Source organism: Artemia sp. Qi Xiang Cuo, unplaced genomic scaffold, assembly GCF_049724085.1.
Source record: "Artemia sp. Qi Xiang Cuo unplaced genomic scaffold, ASM4972408v1 HiC_scaffold_3092, whole genome shotgun sequence".
In the NCBI taxonomy this organism is placed as follows: domain Eukaryota; kingdom Metazoa; phylum Arthropoda; class Branchiopoda; order Anostraca; family Artemiidae; genus Artemia; species Artemia sp. Qi Xiang Cuo.
The window spans coordinates 96,602-110,329 of record NW_028300487.1 but is presented as its reverse complement, the minus strand read 5'-3'; the positions used below and the strand labels follow the sequence as shown (position 1 = coordinate 110,329).

At 30.9% G+C, this 13,728-nt stretch overlaps 2 pseudogenes across 1 annotated transcript; both read right to left on the bottom strand.

The window, feature by feature from the left end:
* Positions 1-1,434: 1,434 nt before the first annotated feature.
* Positions 1,435-2,081, bottom strand: LOC148938598 (uncharacterized; annotated as a pseudogene).
* Positions 2,082-2,618: 537 nt separating this feature from the next.
* LOC148938597 (uncharacterized) lies at positions 2,619-13,185 on the bottom strand (annotated as a pseudogene). Its single transcript, XR_016143667.1, has 3 exons — positions 13,033-13,185; positions 8,569-9,204; positions 2,619-2,806 (listed from the first exon to the last, which is right to left on the bottom strand). The product of XR_016143667.1 is annotated as an uncharacterized LOC148938597 (transcript).
* Between the last annotated feature and the right edge of the window lie 543 nt (positions 13,186-13,728).

Here is a 13,728-nt window from a genome sequence, read left to right as displayed (position 1 = left end):
AATTCTTTCGTGAGAAGATAGGGTCGAGTTTATAACCAAATTTTTATAGCAAATTTCACGTTATTAATAATTTTATAAACTATTAAATAATTAATTAAGAGATATGGTCGATTTTATAACCAATGTTTTATCGCATATGTAGCGTTTGAAAGATTTTTCTCCAGTATGAATTCTTTCATGACGAGATAGGGTCGATTTTTGACCGAATTTTTTATCGCACATGTTGCATTTGAAAGGTTTCTATCCAGTATGAATTCTTTCGTGATAAGATAGGGTCGATTTTAGAACGACTGTTTTATCGCATATGTCGCTTTCGAAAGATTTTTATCCAGCATGAATTCTTTCATGACGAAATAGGGTCAATTTTAGACCGAATGTTTTATAGCATATGATGCATTTGAAAGATTTTTCTCCAATATTAATTATTTCGTGAGTAGATAGGGTCGAGTTTAGACCCAAATTTTTTTCGCAAATTTCGCGTTTGAAATTTTTTTCTCCAGTATGAATTCTTTAATGAAGAGATATGGTCGATTTTAGACCGAATGTTTTATAGCATATGATGCATTTGAAAGGTTTCTCTCCAATATGAATTCTTTCGTGAGAAGATAGGGTCGATTTTATAACAAATTTTTTATAGCAAATTTCGCGTTTTAAATAATTTTATACAGTATTAATTCTTTAATGACGAGATAAGGTCGATTTTTTAACGAAAGTTTTATAGCCTATGTCGCATTTGAAAGATTTCTCTCCAGTAGGAATTCTTTCGTGAGAAGATAGGGTCGATTTTATACCACATGTTTTATTGCATATGTCGCGTTTGAAATAATTTTCTACAGTATTAATTATTCAATTAAGAAATAAGGTCGATTTTTGAACCAATGTTTTTTAGCCTATGTTGCATTTGAAATGTTTATCTCCAGTGTGAATTCTTTCGTGAGAAGATAGGGTCGATTTTATACCAAATGTTTTATAGCAAATGTAGCGTTTTAAAGATTTTTATACAGTATTAAATATTTAATGACGAAATAGGGTCGATTTTAGACCGAATGTTTTATCGCATATGTTGCATTTGAAAGGTTTCTCTCCAGTATGAATTCTTTCGTGAGAAGATAGGGTCGATTTTAGACCAAATGTTTTATCGCATATGTTGCATTTGAAAGGTTTTTCTCCAGTATGAGTTCTTTCGTGAGAAGATAGGGACGATTTTTGAACAAATGTTTTATCGCATATGTCGCATTTGAAAGGTTTTTCTCCAGTAGGAATTCTTTCGTGAGAAGATAGGGTCGAGTTTATACCACATGATTTATAGCATATGTCGCGTTTGAAATAATTTTATCCAGTATGAATTCTTTACTTACTAGATAAGGTCGATTTTAGACCTAATGTTTTATAGCATATGTAGCGTTTTAAATATTTTTATCCAGTATGAATTCTTTAATGACGAGATAGGGTCGAGTTTATACCCAAAGTTTTATAGCATATGTTGCATTTGAAAGGTTTTTATCCAGTATGAATTATTAGATGATCAGTTAGGTTGAATTTATGGTTGAATGTTTTATCACACATGTCACATTTGAAGGGTTTTTCTTCAGTATGAATTCTTTGATGAACAGTTAGGTGGGATTTTTGGTTGAATGTTTTACCACAAATGTCACATTTGAAAGGTTTTTCTTCAGTATGATTTCTTCGATGAACAGTTAGGTTGGATTTTTGGCTCAATGTTTTATCACAACTGCCGCATTTAAATAGTTTTTCTCCGGAATGAATTCTTCGATGATCAGTTAGGTTGGATTTTTTTTTGAATGTTTTATCACAAATGTCCCATTTGAAAGGTTTTACTCCAGTATGACTTCTTCGATGATAAGTTAGGTGGGATTTTTGGCTGAATGTTTTATCGCTCATGTCACACTTGAAAGGTTTTTCTCCAGTATGAATTCTTCGATGATACGTTAGGCTGGATTTTCTATTGAATGTTTTATCACAATTGTCGCATTTGAATGGTCTTTCTCCAGTGTGAGTTCTTCGATGAGCAGATAGGTTGGATGATTAGTTGAATATCTTTTACATATATCACATTTGAAAATTTTTTTTCAGCATGTGTTCTTTGATGACGAATTAATTTGTAATTTGTAGCAAAACATTTCCTGCACATACCACATTGGAAAGGTTTCTTTCCAGTTTGGGTTCTTGGGTTATCTGCAAGGGGGAAAACTGAAATAATATAAAAATCACTCAAAATAAATTACTTTTGATTGGACACTCAATTCAGCTTTTAAAACTTAGCCTTAATTAGTCACTATGTATTTAGTTTTGATGAATCTTGCCTTTGGTGTAGAATCTATAAGGGCCAATTTGAGGTATTATTCTTGTGATTCAACGGATCCTTTATATTTTTTTTAGATAAAGAGCAGGAAAATTTTTTTGGCAAATATATTCTCAAGTTTAAAACCTTAAGCTTGTAATGTAAGTAAAATTCTTGAGGTTGTGCATGTGTTTATGTAAATATGACTTTGTCTAAAAAGTGTCGCTCCAGTGTGATGTCCAAGAACTGCATTAATTCAGTACTGACTGAGTGACTAATTAATTTGCAAACTACATATTAATAAACATCGCTTATATCAACCATCAAGAGAGGCAAAAATGCCTTTGATAAAAGAAGTCTGCAATTCTTTGACTACCAACCGATTATTTGTTCTATAATGGCAAAGGTATGGATTAGAACAACTGGCTAAAAATGATAACCTCAGGGCTTGCTCCCTCCATGACGAGCATGTCAACCACATAAAACCCACAGATGGATTACGATCTAGATGAAAAGCAAACTTCGAGAATAAACCAAATTTGACCATTCTCCTTGACTCAACCGGGCCATCTATTCTGCCCGTAATCCCTACCGTATTCACTTACATGCTGAATTAGCAAGGCGGGAAAGTTGAGGGTAGCAAAGGTACTGCCCCGGGGACATAAAATTATGTACATTAAATATCTTGTATGACTATAATATCAAAAAGTGGAAACCTTTCTATTTAAACGTATATTTGAATCCTGTTTAAATTGAGCTAAATATATGATATGCTAGCTTGACCTCAGGTGCCGAACTAATCAAGTTATCCCTACAGACGCATTTTCAAACATTTCTAACTTTCAAACCAATACGCCTGATAAAAGACAGCTGCAATCTTTTGACCCTCAACAAATTATTCATTCATTAAAAATATATATATATATATATATATATATATATATACTCCCCCAATACGTTTTTTTATAAAAAAAATCTACTTATAAACTACATTTTTTAATTCAAAAAATACCTCTAATCTATTTTTAAAAAAACCAACACGCTCAGCTCCTAGACTTCCACTGATACGCACAAATTTCGACTTGGTAATCATGAATTTGTCCAAAAACAAGCACTCTCAAACGCCTGAAACAAAATACTTTGTCATTAAAACCAGCAACATCGATTTTAGTCTATAAAATTTGCACCCTTATAAAATTCACATAAAATTACTTGACCATAAACACTTTGTCAGGGGCGGTCAAAAGTATCAAATATATCTTAAAAGTAAAGAGATTTCGGACAAATCTGCCTTTAGTCAAATAGTCAAAGAAACGTAGTTTTATATTTTCAAAATATCTTAGCCATAGTATCAGATGTGATTTGTGTTCCAATTTTTACCACCAAAAAAGTGTTAAAAGTACGTTTCTGTGAGTTCTTCAACTACATGAAACAGGTAAAACTAAAATAAGATGAAAATCACTCAAAATAAAAAGGTAAGTGAAATATTAATTAGATTATTTTAGTGATATATTCGTTTAGCCTTTTTTTATTTGCCAAAAAATTCAGCTCTAACAGTTTTAACCTTAATCAATTATTAAAATTATTAATTATTATAATTATTCTAATCCCAGTATTCAGGAGCCCGCAATTTACGATTAGTGTACGAGGGCTCGTTTATCTCACACAACAGCTAAGCTTTAAGGCGTACAAAGAAAAGATTTGGCCAAATTTGAAAGGAACGAATATTCTATTTACTCTGGGTCACTAATTTGGGTCATCTAAACCTAGGAATTTTTGGGTCAAATTTAAGACTACACCAAAAAATAGGTTTATTGCCCTTTCTAGCGATTATTCCTGATTTTTTTTTTTTCTATACTAGGTTTTAAATTGGCCAAGGACTCACATATGTAAGTCTCAAACCAATTATCAAAATGTTTAACCTTACTTTTTGGCTCTCTAATACCCGTTTCCTTCATAACAGACTGTTATTTCCCTTAGCTAAGGAATTATCTTCAAATGTTTGTGATTCATTTCAAAAACTTTCTTTTGGAGCTTTTTAGTTCCATTTTTAATGAGCCTAAAAAAAAAAAAAATCGGTTTTGGACACGGGTGAAAAAATCAATAAACAAAAAACTGGTTTATTGCCCTTTCTAGCGATTATTCCTGAAATATTTTTTTTTTATATACTAGGTTTTCAATTGGCCAAGGACTCACATATGTAAGTCTAAAACAAATTATCAAAATGTTTAACCTTACTTTTTTGGCTCTCTAATACCCGTTTCCTTCATAACAAACTGTTATTTCCCTTAGCTAAGGAATTATCTTCAAATATTTGTGATTCATTTCAAAAACTTTCTTTTGGAGCTTTTCAGTTCCATTTTTAATGAGCCTATACCTAAAAAAAAAATCGGTTTTGGACTCTGTACCACAAGGTGAAAGAATCAAAAAACAAAAAAACAGGTTTATTGCCCTTTCTAGCGATTATTCCTGAAATATTTTTTTTTCTATACTAGGTTTTCAATTGGCCAAGGACTCACATATGTAAGTCTCAAACAAATTATCAAAATGTTTAACCTTACTTTTTTAGCTCTCTAATACCCGTTTCCTTCATAACAAACTGTTATTTCCCTTAGCTAAGGAATTATCTTCAAATGTTTGTGTTTCATTTCAAAAACTTTCTTTCGGAGCTTTTCAGTTCCATTTTTAATGAGCCTATATCTAAAAAAAAAAATCGGTTTTGGACCCTGTACCACAAGGTGAAAAAATCAATAAACAAAAAACCGGTTTATTGCCCTTTCTAGCGATTATTCCTGAAATATTTTTTTTTTCTATACTAGGTTTTCAATTGGCCAAGGACTCACATATGTAAGTCACAAACAAATTATCAAAATTTTTAACATTACTTTTTTGGCTCTCTAATACCCGTTTCCTTCATAACAAACTGTTATTTCCCTTAGCTAAGGAATTATCTTCAAATATTTGTGATTCATTTCAAAAACTTTCTTTTGGAGCTTTTCAGTTCCATTTTTAATGAGCCTATACCTAAAAAAAAAAATCGGTTTTGGATACTGTACCACAAGGTGAAAAAATTAATAAACAAAAAACCGGTTTATTGCCCTTTCTAGCGATTATTCCTGAAATATTTTTTTTTTCTATACTAGGTTTTCAATTGGCCAAGGACTCACATATGTAAGTCACAAACAAATTATCAAAATGTTTAACATTACTTTTTTGGCTCTCTAATACCCGTTTCCTTCATAACAAACTGTTATTTCCCTTAGCTAAGGAATTATCTTCAAATGTTTGTGATTCATTTCAAAAACTTTCTTTCGGAGCTTTTCAGTTCCATTTTTAATGAGCCTATATCTAAAAAAAAAAATCGGTTTTGGACCCTGTACCACAAGGTGAAAAAATCAATAAACAAAAAACCGGTTTATTGCCCTTTCTAGCGATTATTCCTGAAATATTTTTTTTTTCTATACTAGGTTTTCAATTGGCCAAGGACTCACATATGTAAGTCTCAAACAAATTATCAAAATGTTTAACCTTACTTTTTTGGCTCTCTAAAACCCGTTTCCTTCATAACAAACTGTTATTTCCCTTAGCTAAGGAATTATCTTCAAATGTTTGTGATTCATTTCAAAAACTTTCTTTTGGAGCTTTTCAGTTCCATTTTTAATGAGCCTATACCTAAAAAAAAATAATCGGTTTTGAACCCTGTACCACAAGGTGAAAAAATCAATACACAAAAAAAAGGTTTATTTCCCTTTCTAGCGATTATTCCTGAATTTTTTTTTTTTCTATACTAGGTTTTCAATTGGCCAAGGACTCACATATGTAAGTCTCAAACAAATTATCAAAATGTTTAACCTTACTTTTTTGGCTCTCTAATACCCGTTTCCTTCATAACAAACTGTTATTTCCCTTAGCTAAGGAATTATCTTCCAATGTTTCTGATTCATTTCAAAAACTTTCTTTTGGAGCTTTTCAGTTCCATTTTTAATGAGCCTATACCTAAAAAAAAAAAAAAAAAAAATCGGTTTTGGACCCTGTACCACAAGGTGAAAAAATCAATAAACAAAAAACAGGTTTATTGCCCTTTCTAGCGATAGTTCCTGAAATATATTTTTTTTCTATACTAGGTTTTCAATTGGCCAAGGACTCAAATACGTAAGTCTCAAACAAATTATCAAAATGTTTAACCTTACTTTTTTGGCTCTCTAATACCCGTTTCCTTCATAACAAACTGTTATTTCCCTTAGCTAAGGAATTATCTTCAAATGTTTGTGATTCATTTAAAAAACTTTCTTTTGGAGCTTTTCAGTTCCATTTTTACTGAGCCTATACCTAAAAAAAAAAAAATCGGTTTTGGACCCTGTACCACAAGGTGAAAAAATCAATAAACAAAAAACTGGTTTATTGCCCTTTCTAGCGATTATTCCTGAAATATTTTTTTTTTCTATACTTGGTTTTCAATTGGCCAAGGACTCACATATGTAAGTCTCAAACAAATTATCAAAATGTTTAACCTTACTTTTTTGGCTCTCTAATACCCGTTTCCTTCATAACAAACTGTTATTTCCCTTAGCTAAGGAATTATCTTAAAATGTTTGTGATTCATTTCAAAAACTTTCTTTTGGAGCTTTTAAGTTCCATTTTTAATGACCATATAACTAAAAAAAAAAAAAAAAAAAAAAAAAAATCGGTTTTGTACCCTTTACCCCAAGGGGAAAATTTTGTGTACATTAAGATCTCCCTGGCCCTAGGACTTCATAGTTTTGCCTTAAAATTCATAAAACCTTACCAAAACCGTAAAAAGGCCAGGAAAGGTTCTAAATGAAATAAACAGAGATAGGAAAAAAACGGTGACACGTTCGTTGCGAAGATGCACATACTCGATAATATATAAATGGTTAACGTTAAACATGGTTTATTTCTTTAGGATCAAACATTTTATGATCACAAGCCATAGGTTAAGAACGACCATAAAAAAAAAACTAAATTCTATTTAAACCATTTTTTTTCGCAATTAATGCACCAACAAATTATGTAACTTATTAGTTTCAAGGATTAGTTTTAAAGGAAAAGGCATTTCAAAGGAGCTATTTCTTGGCTAATTTTTCATATACTAAACATAAAGATTTTTCATGATAAATATCACTAACCTTACTGAAATTCTTAAGACCGTAATGTCGTTTTTCATAATTGCATTTTTTTTTAAAACGTTATTCAAATTTGCTGAAGTTTTAAAAAAGGTATTCATATGCTGAGATAGGAAAACGGTTTCACCAGCATGGTGCTTTCGATAACTATGACATGAGCGTACATAACTTTGAAATTAAAAAGAGCCTAAGCTTAATACATCTTTGACCAGAAAACTTAGAGACTGGATATACATACGTATATATAACACCCTTACACATTGACAAAACAAATGGTTTTTACTCAGATTTAGTTTATGACGAGATAATTGGTAATTAAAAGTAAAACGTTCGATGTGTACATGATACTTAAATGCGTAATTTTTTCAGTAAGATATCTTGAATATTGTTTACGAGTATGAGTTCTTTGATGATCAGACAGGTGGGATTTTCAACCGAATGTTTTCTCACATGCACAACATTGGAAAGGTTTTTGTCCAGTGTGAGTTTTTTGATGAACAGATAGGTGGGATTTTTGACAAAAAGCTTTCTCACATGTAAAACGCTTGAAATTTTTTTCTCCGTTATGAATTCTTTCATGATATGATAGGGTCGATTTTTGACCAAATGTTTTATAGCATATGTCACATTTGAAAGGTTCCTTTCCAGTATTAATTCTTTCATGAGAAGATATGGTCGATTTTATTCCAAAATTTTTCAAGAACAATTAGAAATTGAAATGTTTTTATACAGTATGAGTTCTTTGATTATAATCTAAGTTAGATTTGCGGAGGAACTTTTTCAAACACATTGCAAAATTAAAAGTTTTTATTTCAGTGTGAATTTTTCCATGATAAGCTAGGTGAGATTTTCTAACGAAAGTTTTCTCACAAATGTCGCATTTGAAAGGTTTTCCTCCAGTATGAGTTATTCCATGATATGATAGTTTGGAGTTTTGTCCAAAATTCTCCTAGAACGATTTACAATTTTAATGTTTTTATTCCGTGTAAGTTAGTCGATGATATGCAAGGTTGGATGATTCGTTGAATGTTTTTTCACATATATCACATTGGAAAGGTTTTTCTCCAGTATGAGTTCTTTGATGAGATGATAGGGTCGATTTTTTGCGGAATGTTTTCTCACACATGGCACATTTAAAAGGTTTTTCTCCAGTGTGAGTTTTTTGATGATAAGCAAGGTTAGATTTGCGAATGAACGTTTTCTAACACATCTCACATTTGAAAGGTTTTTTTCCAGTATGAATTATTCCATGATAAGATAGGTAAGATTTTTGAATGAATGTTTTATCGCATATGTCGCATTGGAAAGGTTTTTCTCCAGTATGAATTCTTTCATGAGAAGATAGGGTCGATTTTAGACCCAATGTTTTATCGCACGTGTTGCATTTGAAAGGTTTTTCTCCAGTGTGAGTTAGTCGATGAGAAGATAGGTTGGATGATTCGTTGAATGTTTTTTCACATATATCACATTTGAAAGGTTTTTCTCCAGTATGAGTTCTTCGATGAGATGATAGGGACGATTTTTGACCGAATATTTTATCGCATATGTCGCATTTGAAAGGTTTTTCTCCAGTATGCGTTCTTTGATGACAAATTAAATTGGATTTTGTAGAAAAACAATTCCTGCACATATCACATTCAAAAGGTTTTTCTCCAGTATGCGTTCTTTGATGACGAATTAGTTTGGAATTTGTAGAAAAACATTTCCTGCACATATCACATTCGAAAGGTTTCTTTCCAGTGTAAGGTCTTGGGTTATCTAAAACAGAAATAATGTTAAGTTCACTGAAAATAAATTAGTTTTTATTTAATACTCAAATCTGCTTTTAAAACTTTTACCCTTAATTAGTTACTATATATTTGGCTTTAATGAATCTTGCCTTTGGTGTCAAACTTAAAAGAGCAAATTTGAGGTATTATTCTTGTGATTCAACGAATCCTTTGTTTGTCTATCTTTTTCGGATAAAGAGAGGAACGATCTTTTTTTGCAAACACAATCTCAATTTTAAAACCTTAAGCTTGTAATGTAATTGAATTCTTCAGCTTGAGGTTGTGCCTATGTCTACATAAATATGAGTTTGTCTAAATAGTGTCGCTACAGTATGATATCCAAGAACTGCATTAATTCAGTACTGACTAAGTGACTAATTTATTTGCAAACAACATATTAATAAACATTGCTTATATCAACCATCATGAGAGGGCAACAATGCGTCTGGTAAAACAATGCTGCAATCCTTTGGGTTTCAACAAATTATTCATTGATTAAAAACAAAATAAATATACTCCCACTATAGCTTTTTCATAAGAAAAACTACTAATAAACTACATTTTTTCATTCAGAAAATACCAATTTAATATATTTTTAAATAATCCGATACACCCAGCTCCCGGGATGCCACTGATACGTAAAAATTTCGGTTTGGTAATCATGAATTTGTCCAACGATAAGCACTCAAACGCTTGAAACAAAATACTTTGCTATTAAAGCCATCAACATAATCTCATAACAATCGAACAATTTTATTCTGTAAAATTTGCACCCTAATAAAATTCGCATAAAAATTAATTGACCACAAAAACTTTGTCAGGGGTGGTTTAAACGATCAAATATATCTTAAATGCAAACAGATATCGGACAAATCTCCCTTCAGTCACATAGCATAAGAAACACAGTTCTATATTTTCCAAATATCTTAGCCATAGTAGGTATCGAATGTGATTTTGTTCCTCTTTTTACCATCATGAATGTGTTAAACTATATTTTTGTGAACAATAATGACATTTCTTGTTATCGAAAAGATAATAATTAAAGGTTCTTTTTTTTCAGTAAGAGTTTTTCAATTTCATGAACCAGGTAAAACTAAAATAAGATAAGAATCGCTCAAATAAATAGGTAAGTGAAATATTATTTAGATTACTTAAATGATATATTCGTATTGCTTTTTTTTATTTGGCACAAAATTCAGCTCCAAAAGTTTTAACCTTAATCAATAATTAAAATTTTATATTAAGAAATATTGCCTTGATCAAAAATTTAAAGAAGCTGATTTGGAGCATTATTCTTGTCATTCTACAAATTATTCATTCATTTACTATCATTGGCACCACAATAGGGCTGCCTAAGAAAAGAACGATGTTGCCACAATGTATTATTATTATTTTTTTTTCTTTTAGACCAAGGCACTTCGTATCGAAGGAGTTGTCATAGAAACATCGAAAAGGGCTCATTCGATCGGAAATTGGACAAGCTTGTGCTCTTTTTAAAAGTAGGAAGTCATTGGAAGGCAACTAACAAACCCTTCTACGCCCAAACTTTCCCCAAACATCCAATCAAAATCTTGAGATAGCCATTTTGTTTAGCGTAGTTGATTTCCAGATATAATTATGCTTTTGAGGAGGGCACTCCCCCACAACCCTCAAGGCAAGGGTTGTACATTACGGCCTAGGGGCATATAAGATTTTATATTAATTAGATCTTATCGAAAAACAATTCTTACATATATCACATTCAAAAGTTTTTTCTCCAGTATGAACACTTTGATGATAGAATGGGTTGGACTTTTGGGAGAATGTTTTATCACATATGGCACATTTGAAAGATTTTTCTCTACTAAGCGTTCTTTGATGATAAGTTAGGTTGGATTTTTGGGAGAATATGTTATCACATATGGCACATTTGAAAGGTTTTTCTCCAGTATGAGTTCTCTGATGTGTAAACAAATTAGATCTTATCGAAAAACATTTCTTACATGTATCACATTCAAAAGGTGTTTCTTCCGTATGAACTCTTTCACGATCAGATGCGGTCAATTTTTGTCCGAATGTTTTATCGCATGTGTCGCATTTGAAAGGTTTTGTCCAGTATGAACTCTTTGATGATAAGTTAGGTTGATTCTTTGGTGGAATGTTTTCTCACGCATGTCAAATTTGAAAGGTTTTTCTCCAGTATGAGTTCTCTGATGTGTAAATAAATCAGATTTTATCGAAAAACATTTCTTACATATATCACATTCAAAAGGTTTTTCTTCCATATGAAATCTTTCATGATTAGATAGGGTCAAGTTTATTCCGAAATTTTTTTCGCCAATTTCGCAATTTTAATATTTTTATAAAGTAATAATTCTACAACGATAAGTTTGCTGTAATTTTTATCTTTATTTTTTATTACACAAGTCACATTTAAAAGGTTTTTCTCCAGTATGCGTTCTTTGATGAAAAATTAAACTGGAATTTGCAGTAAAACATTTCTTGCACATATCACATTCAAAACTTTTTTGTACAGTGTGGGTTCTTGGGTTATCTGCAAGGGGGAAAACTGAAATAATGTAAAAATCACACAAAATAAATTACTATTTATTGGACACTCAATTCGGCTTTTAACACTTTTAAACTTAATTAATCACTATATATTTTGTTTTCAAGGATTTTGCCTTGGTGAAAATTTGTAAGAGCCAATTTGAGAAATTATTCTTGTGATTCAACGAATCCTTGATTTCTTTTTTTTTCTCAATAGAGAGCAGAACAACCATTTTTTGCAAAAATATTCTTAAATTTAAAACCTTAAGCTTGAAATGTAATAGCAAGTCTTAAGCTTGAGGTGGTGCATGGGCTTAAGTAAATATGAGCATGTCTAAAAAGTGTCGCTACAGTGTGATATCCAAGAACTGCATTGATTTAGTACTGAATACTGACAATCTTAGCCCTAGTAGGTATCGGACGTGATAATGTTCTTCTGTTTACCACCATAAATGCGTTGAAGTATTTTTTTGTAAACAATAAAGACATTTCTTGTTATCGAAAATATAATAATTGAAGGATCTTTTTTTCAGTACGAGTTCTTCAATTACATGAAATAGGTAATACTAAAATAAGTTAAAAAACGCTCAAAATAAATAGGGAAGTAAAATATTATTCACATTACTTAAGTGATACATTCGTATAGCCTTTTTTTATTGTCAAAAAAATTTTTTCTTTTTCGTCAAAAATTAAAAGAATCTAATTTGGTGCATTATTCTTGTCATTCTACAAATTATTTATTCCTTTATTATTGTAAAAATAGGAGAAGTATTTTCTTATAATTATATAAATTCATAAGTTTGAGTTGTGCATGAAATTACTTAGAACTTAAAAAGATACCACACTAATAGTATGGTATTCTAACAAATAACACACAATTTGTACATACGTCTACATCCTTGTACCAGAAACAACAGAAAATATCTAATATTTTTAAAACAAGAAAAAAGTAGTAATGAGTTTCAAAAGTTAGAAAAGAGTCCCAAATAAAGGCATATTTGTCATTTTATTCAAAAATTTAATTAGGATAAAAGATTTTATCCATTAGGATAAAATCCTAAAGGTCCATTAGGATACAAGATTTAATATCCTAATAGCTAATTAGATTATATCCTAATAGCTAATATCCTAATAAGATTTAATATCCTAATATCCAAATGCAACCACCACGGTCAGATGCAGCAAACATATAACTTTGACGCCCCACCAAAATTCCAAAGGAAGTGATACTTTTTATTATTTTGGACAGCGAAATATACACAAGAAGCTCAAGATACTTGAAACATACCTTTGTCCTCGCTACTTTGTGACTCCAGTTTAAGATGACAAGAATTAGGTTTGCAATCTGCAGATATGCCAGGAGAACTAGCCAAAAGAATGTCTTCGTGTTCCATTGATGATAAAATAAAAACATGTTTATCGTCGTTTGAGGATTAATATTTATGTTATACGAAAGTTAAAAATGAAATAACAAAACAATTCTTATAATAAATAAAATTGTTTCTTAAATAATTAAGTGTTAATTAAAAATTTTTGAAAAAATCTGTTTAGAGAGAAAAACTAGTCATTTCTGACTAGTTAGCACTCAGGTGACTATAGTTGTTTGGCATGAATGGTGACTTTTATTTTGGTTTATTTTAATTGCAAAAGTTTATAGCAGGAAATAATTTAAGATATTCCAAAAAGAGCGGCATAGGAATGAAATGACCACCATTGGAGTCACCATAGTCGAAATTCTTTATCGTAGATTTTCAGCTGCTCATGAATGATGAAGTAGCAATCTCACTGAGCTATTGGCTCAATTAACAGCCAAAGAACCGCTCACAACTACAGAAGCCAAAGAATAGTTTCCCATTTAGCAATTAACACAAACTAGCACCATCTATCTCAAAAGAAGCTGCGAAATGTAATAAAAAACTCAGATTTAGAACTCCAGACAGATAAGATTTCAATACTAAATTATGTGGGTTCCTGTACAAAAAAA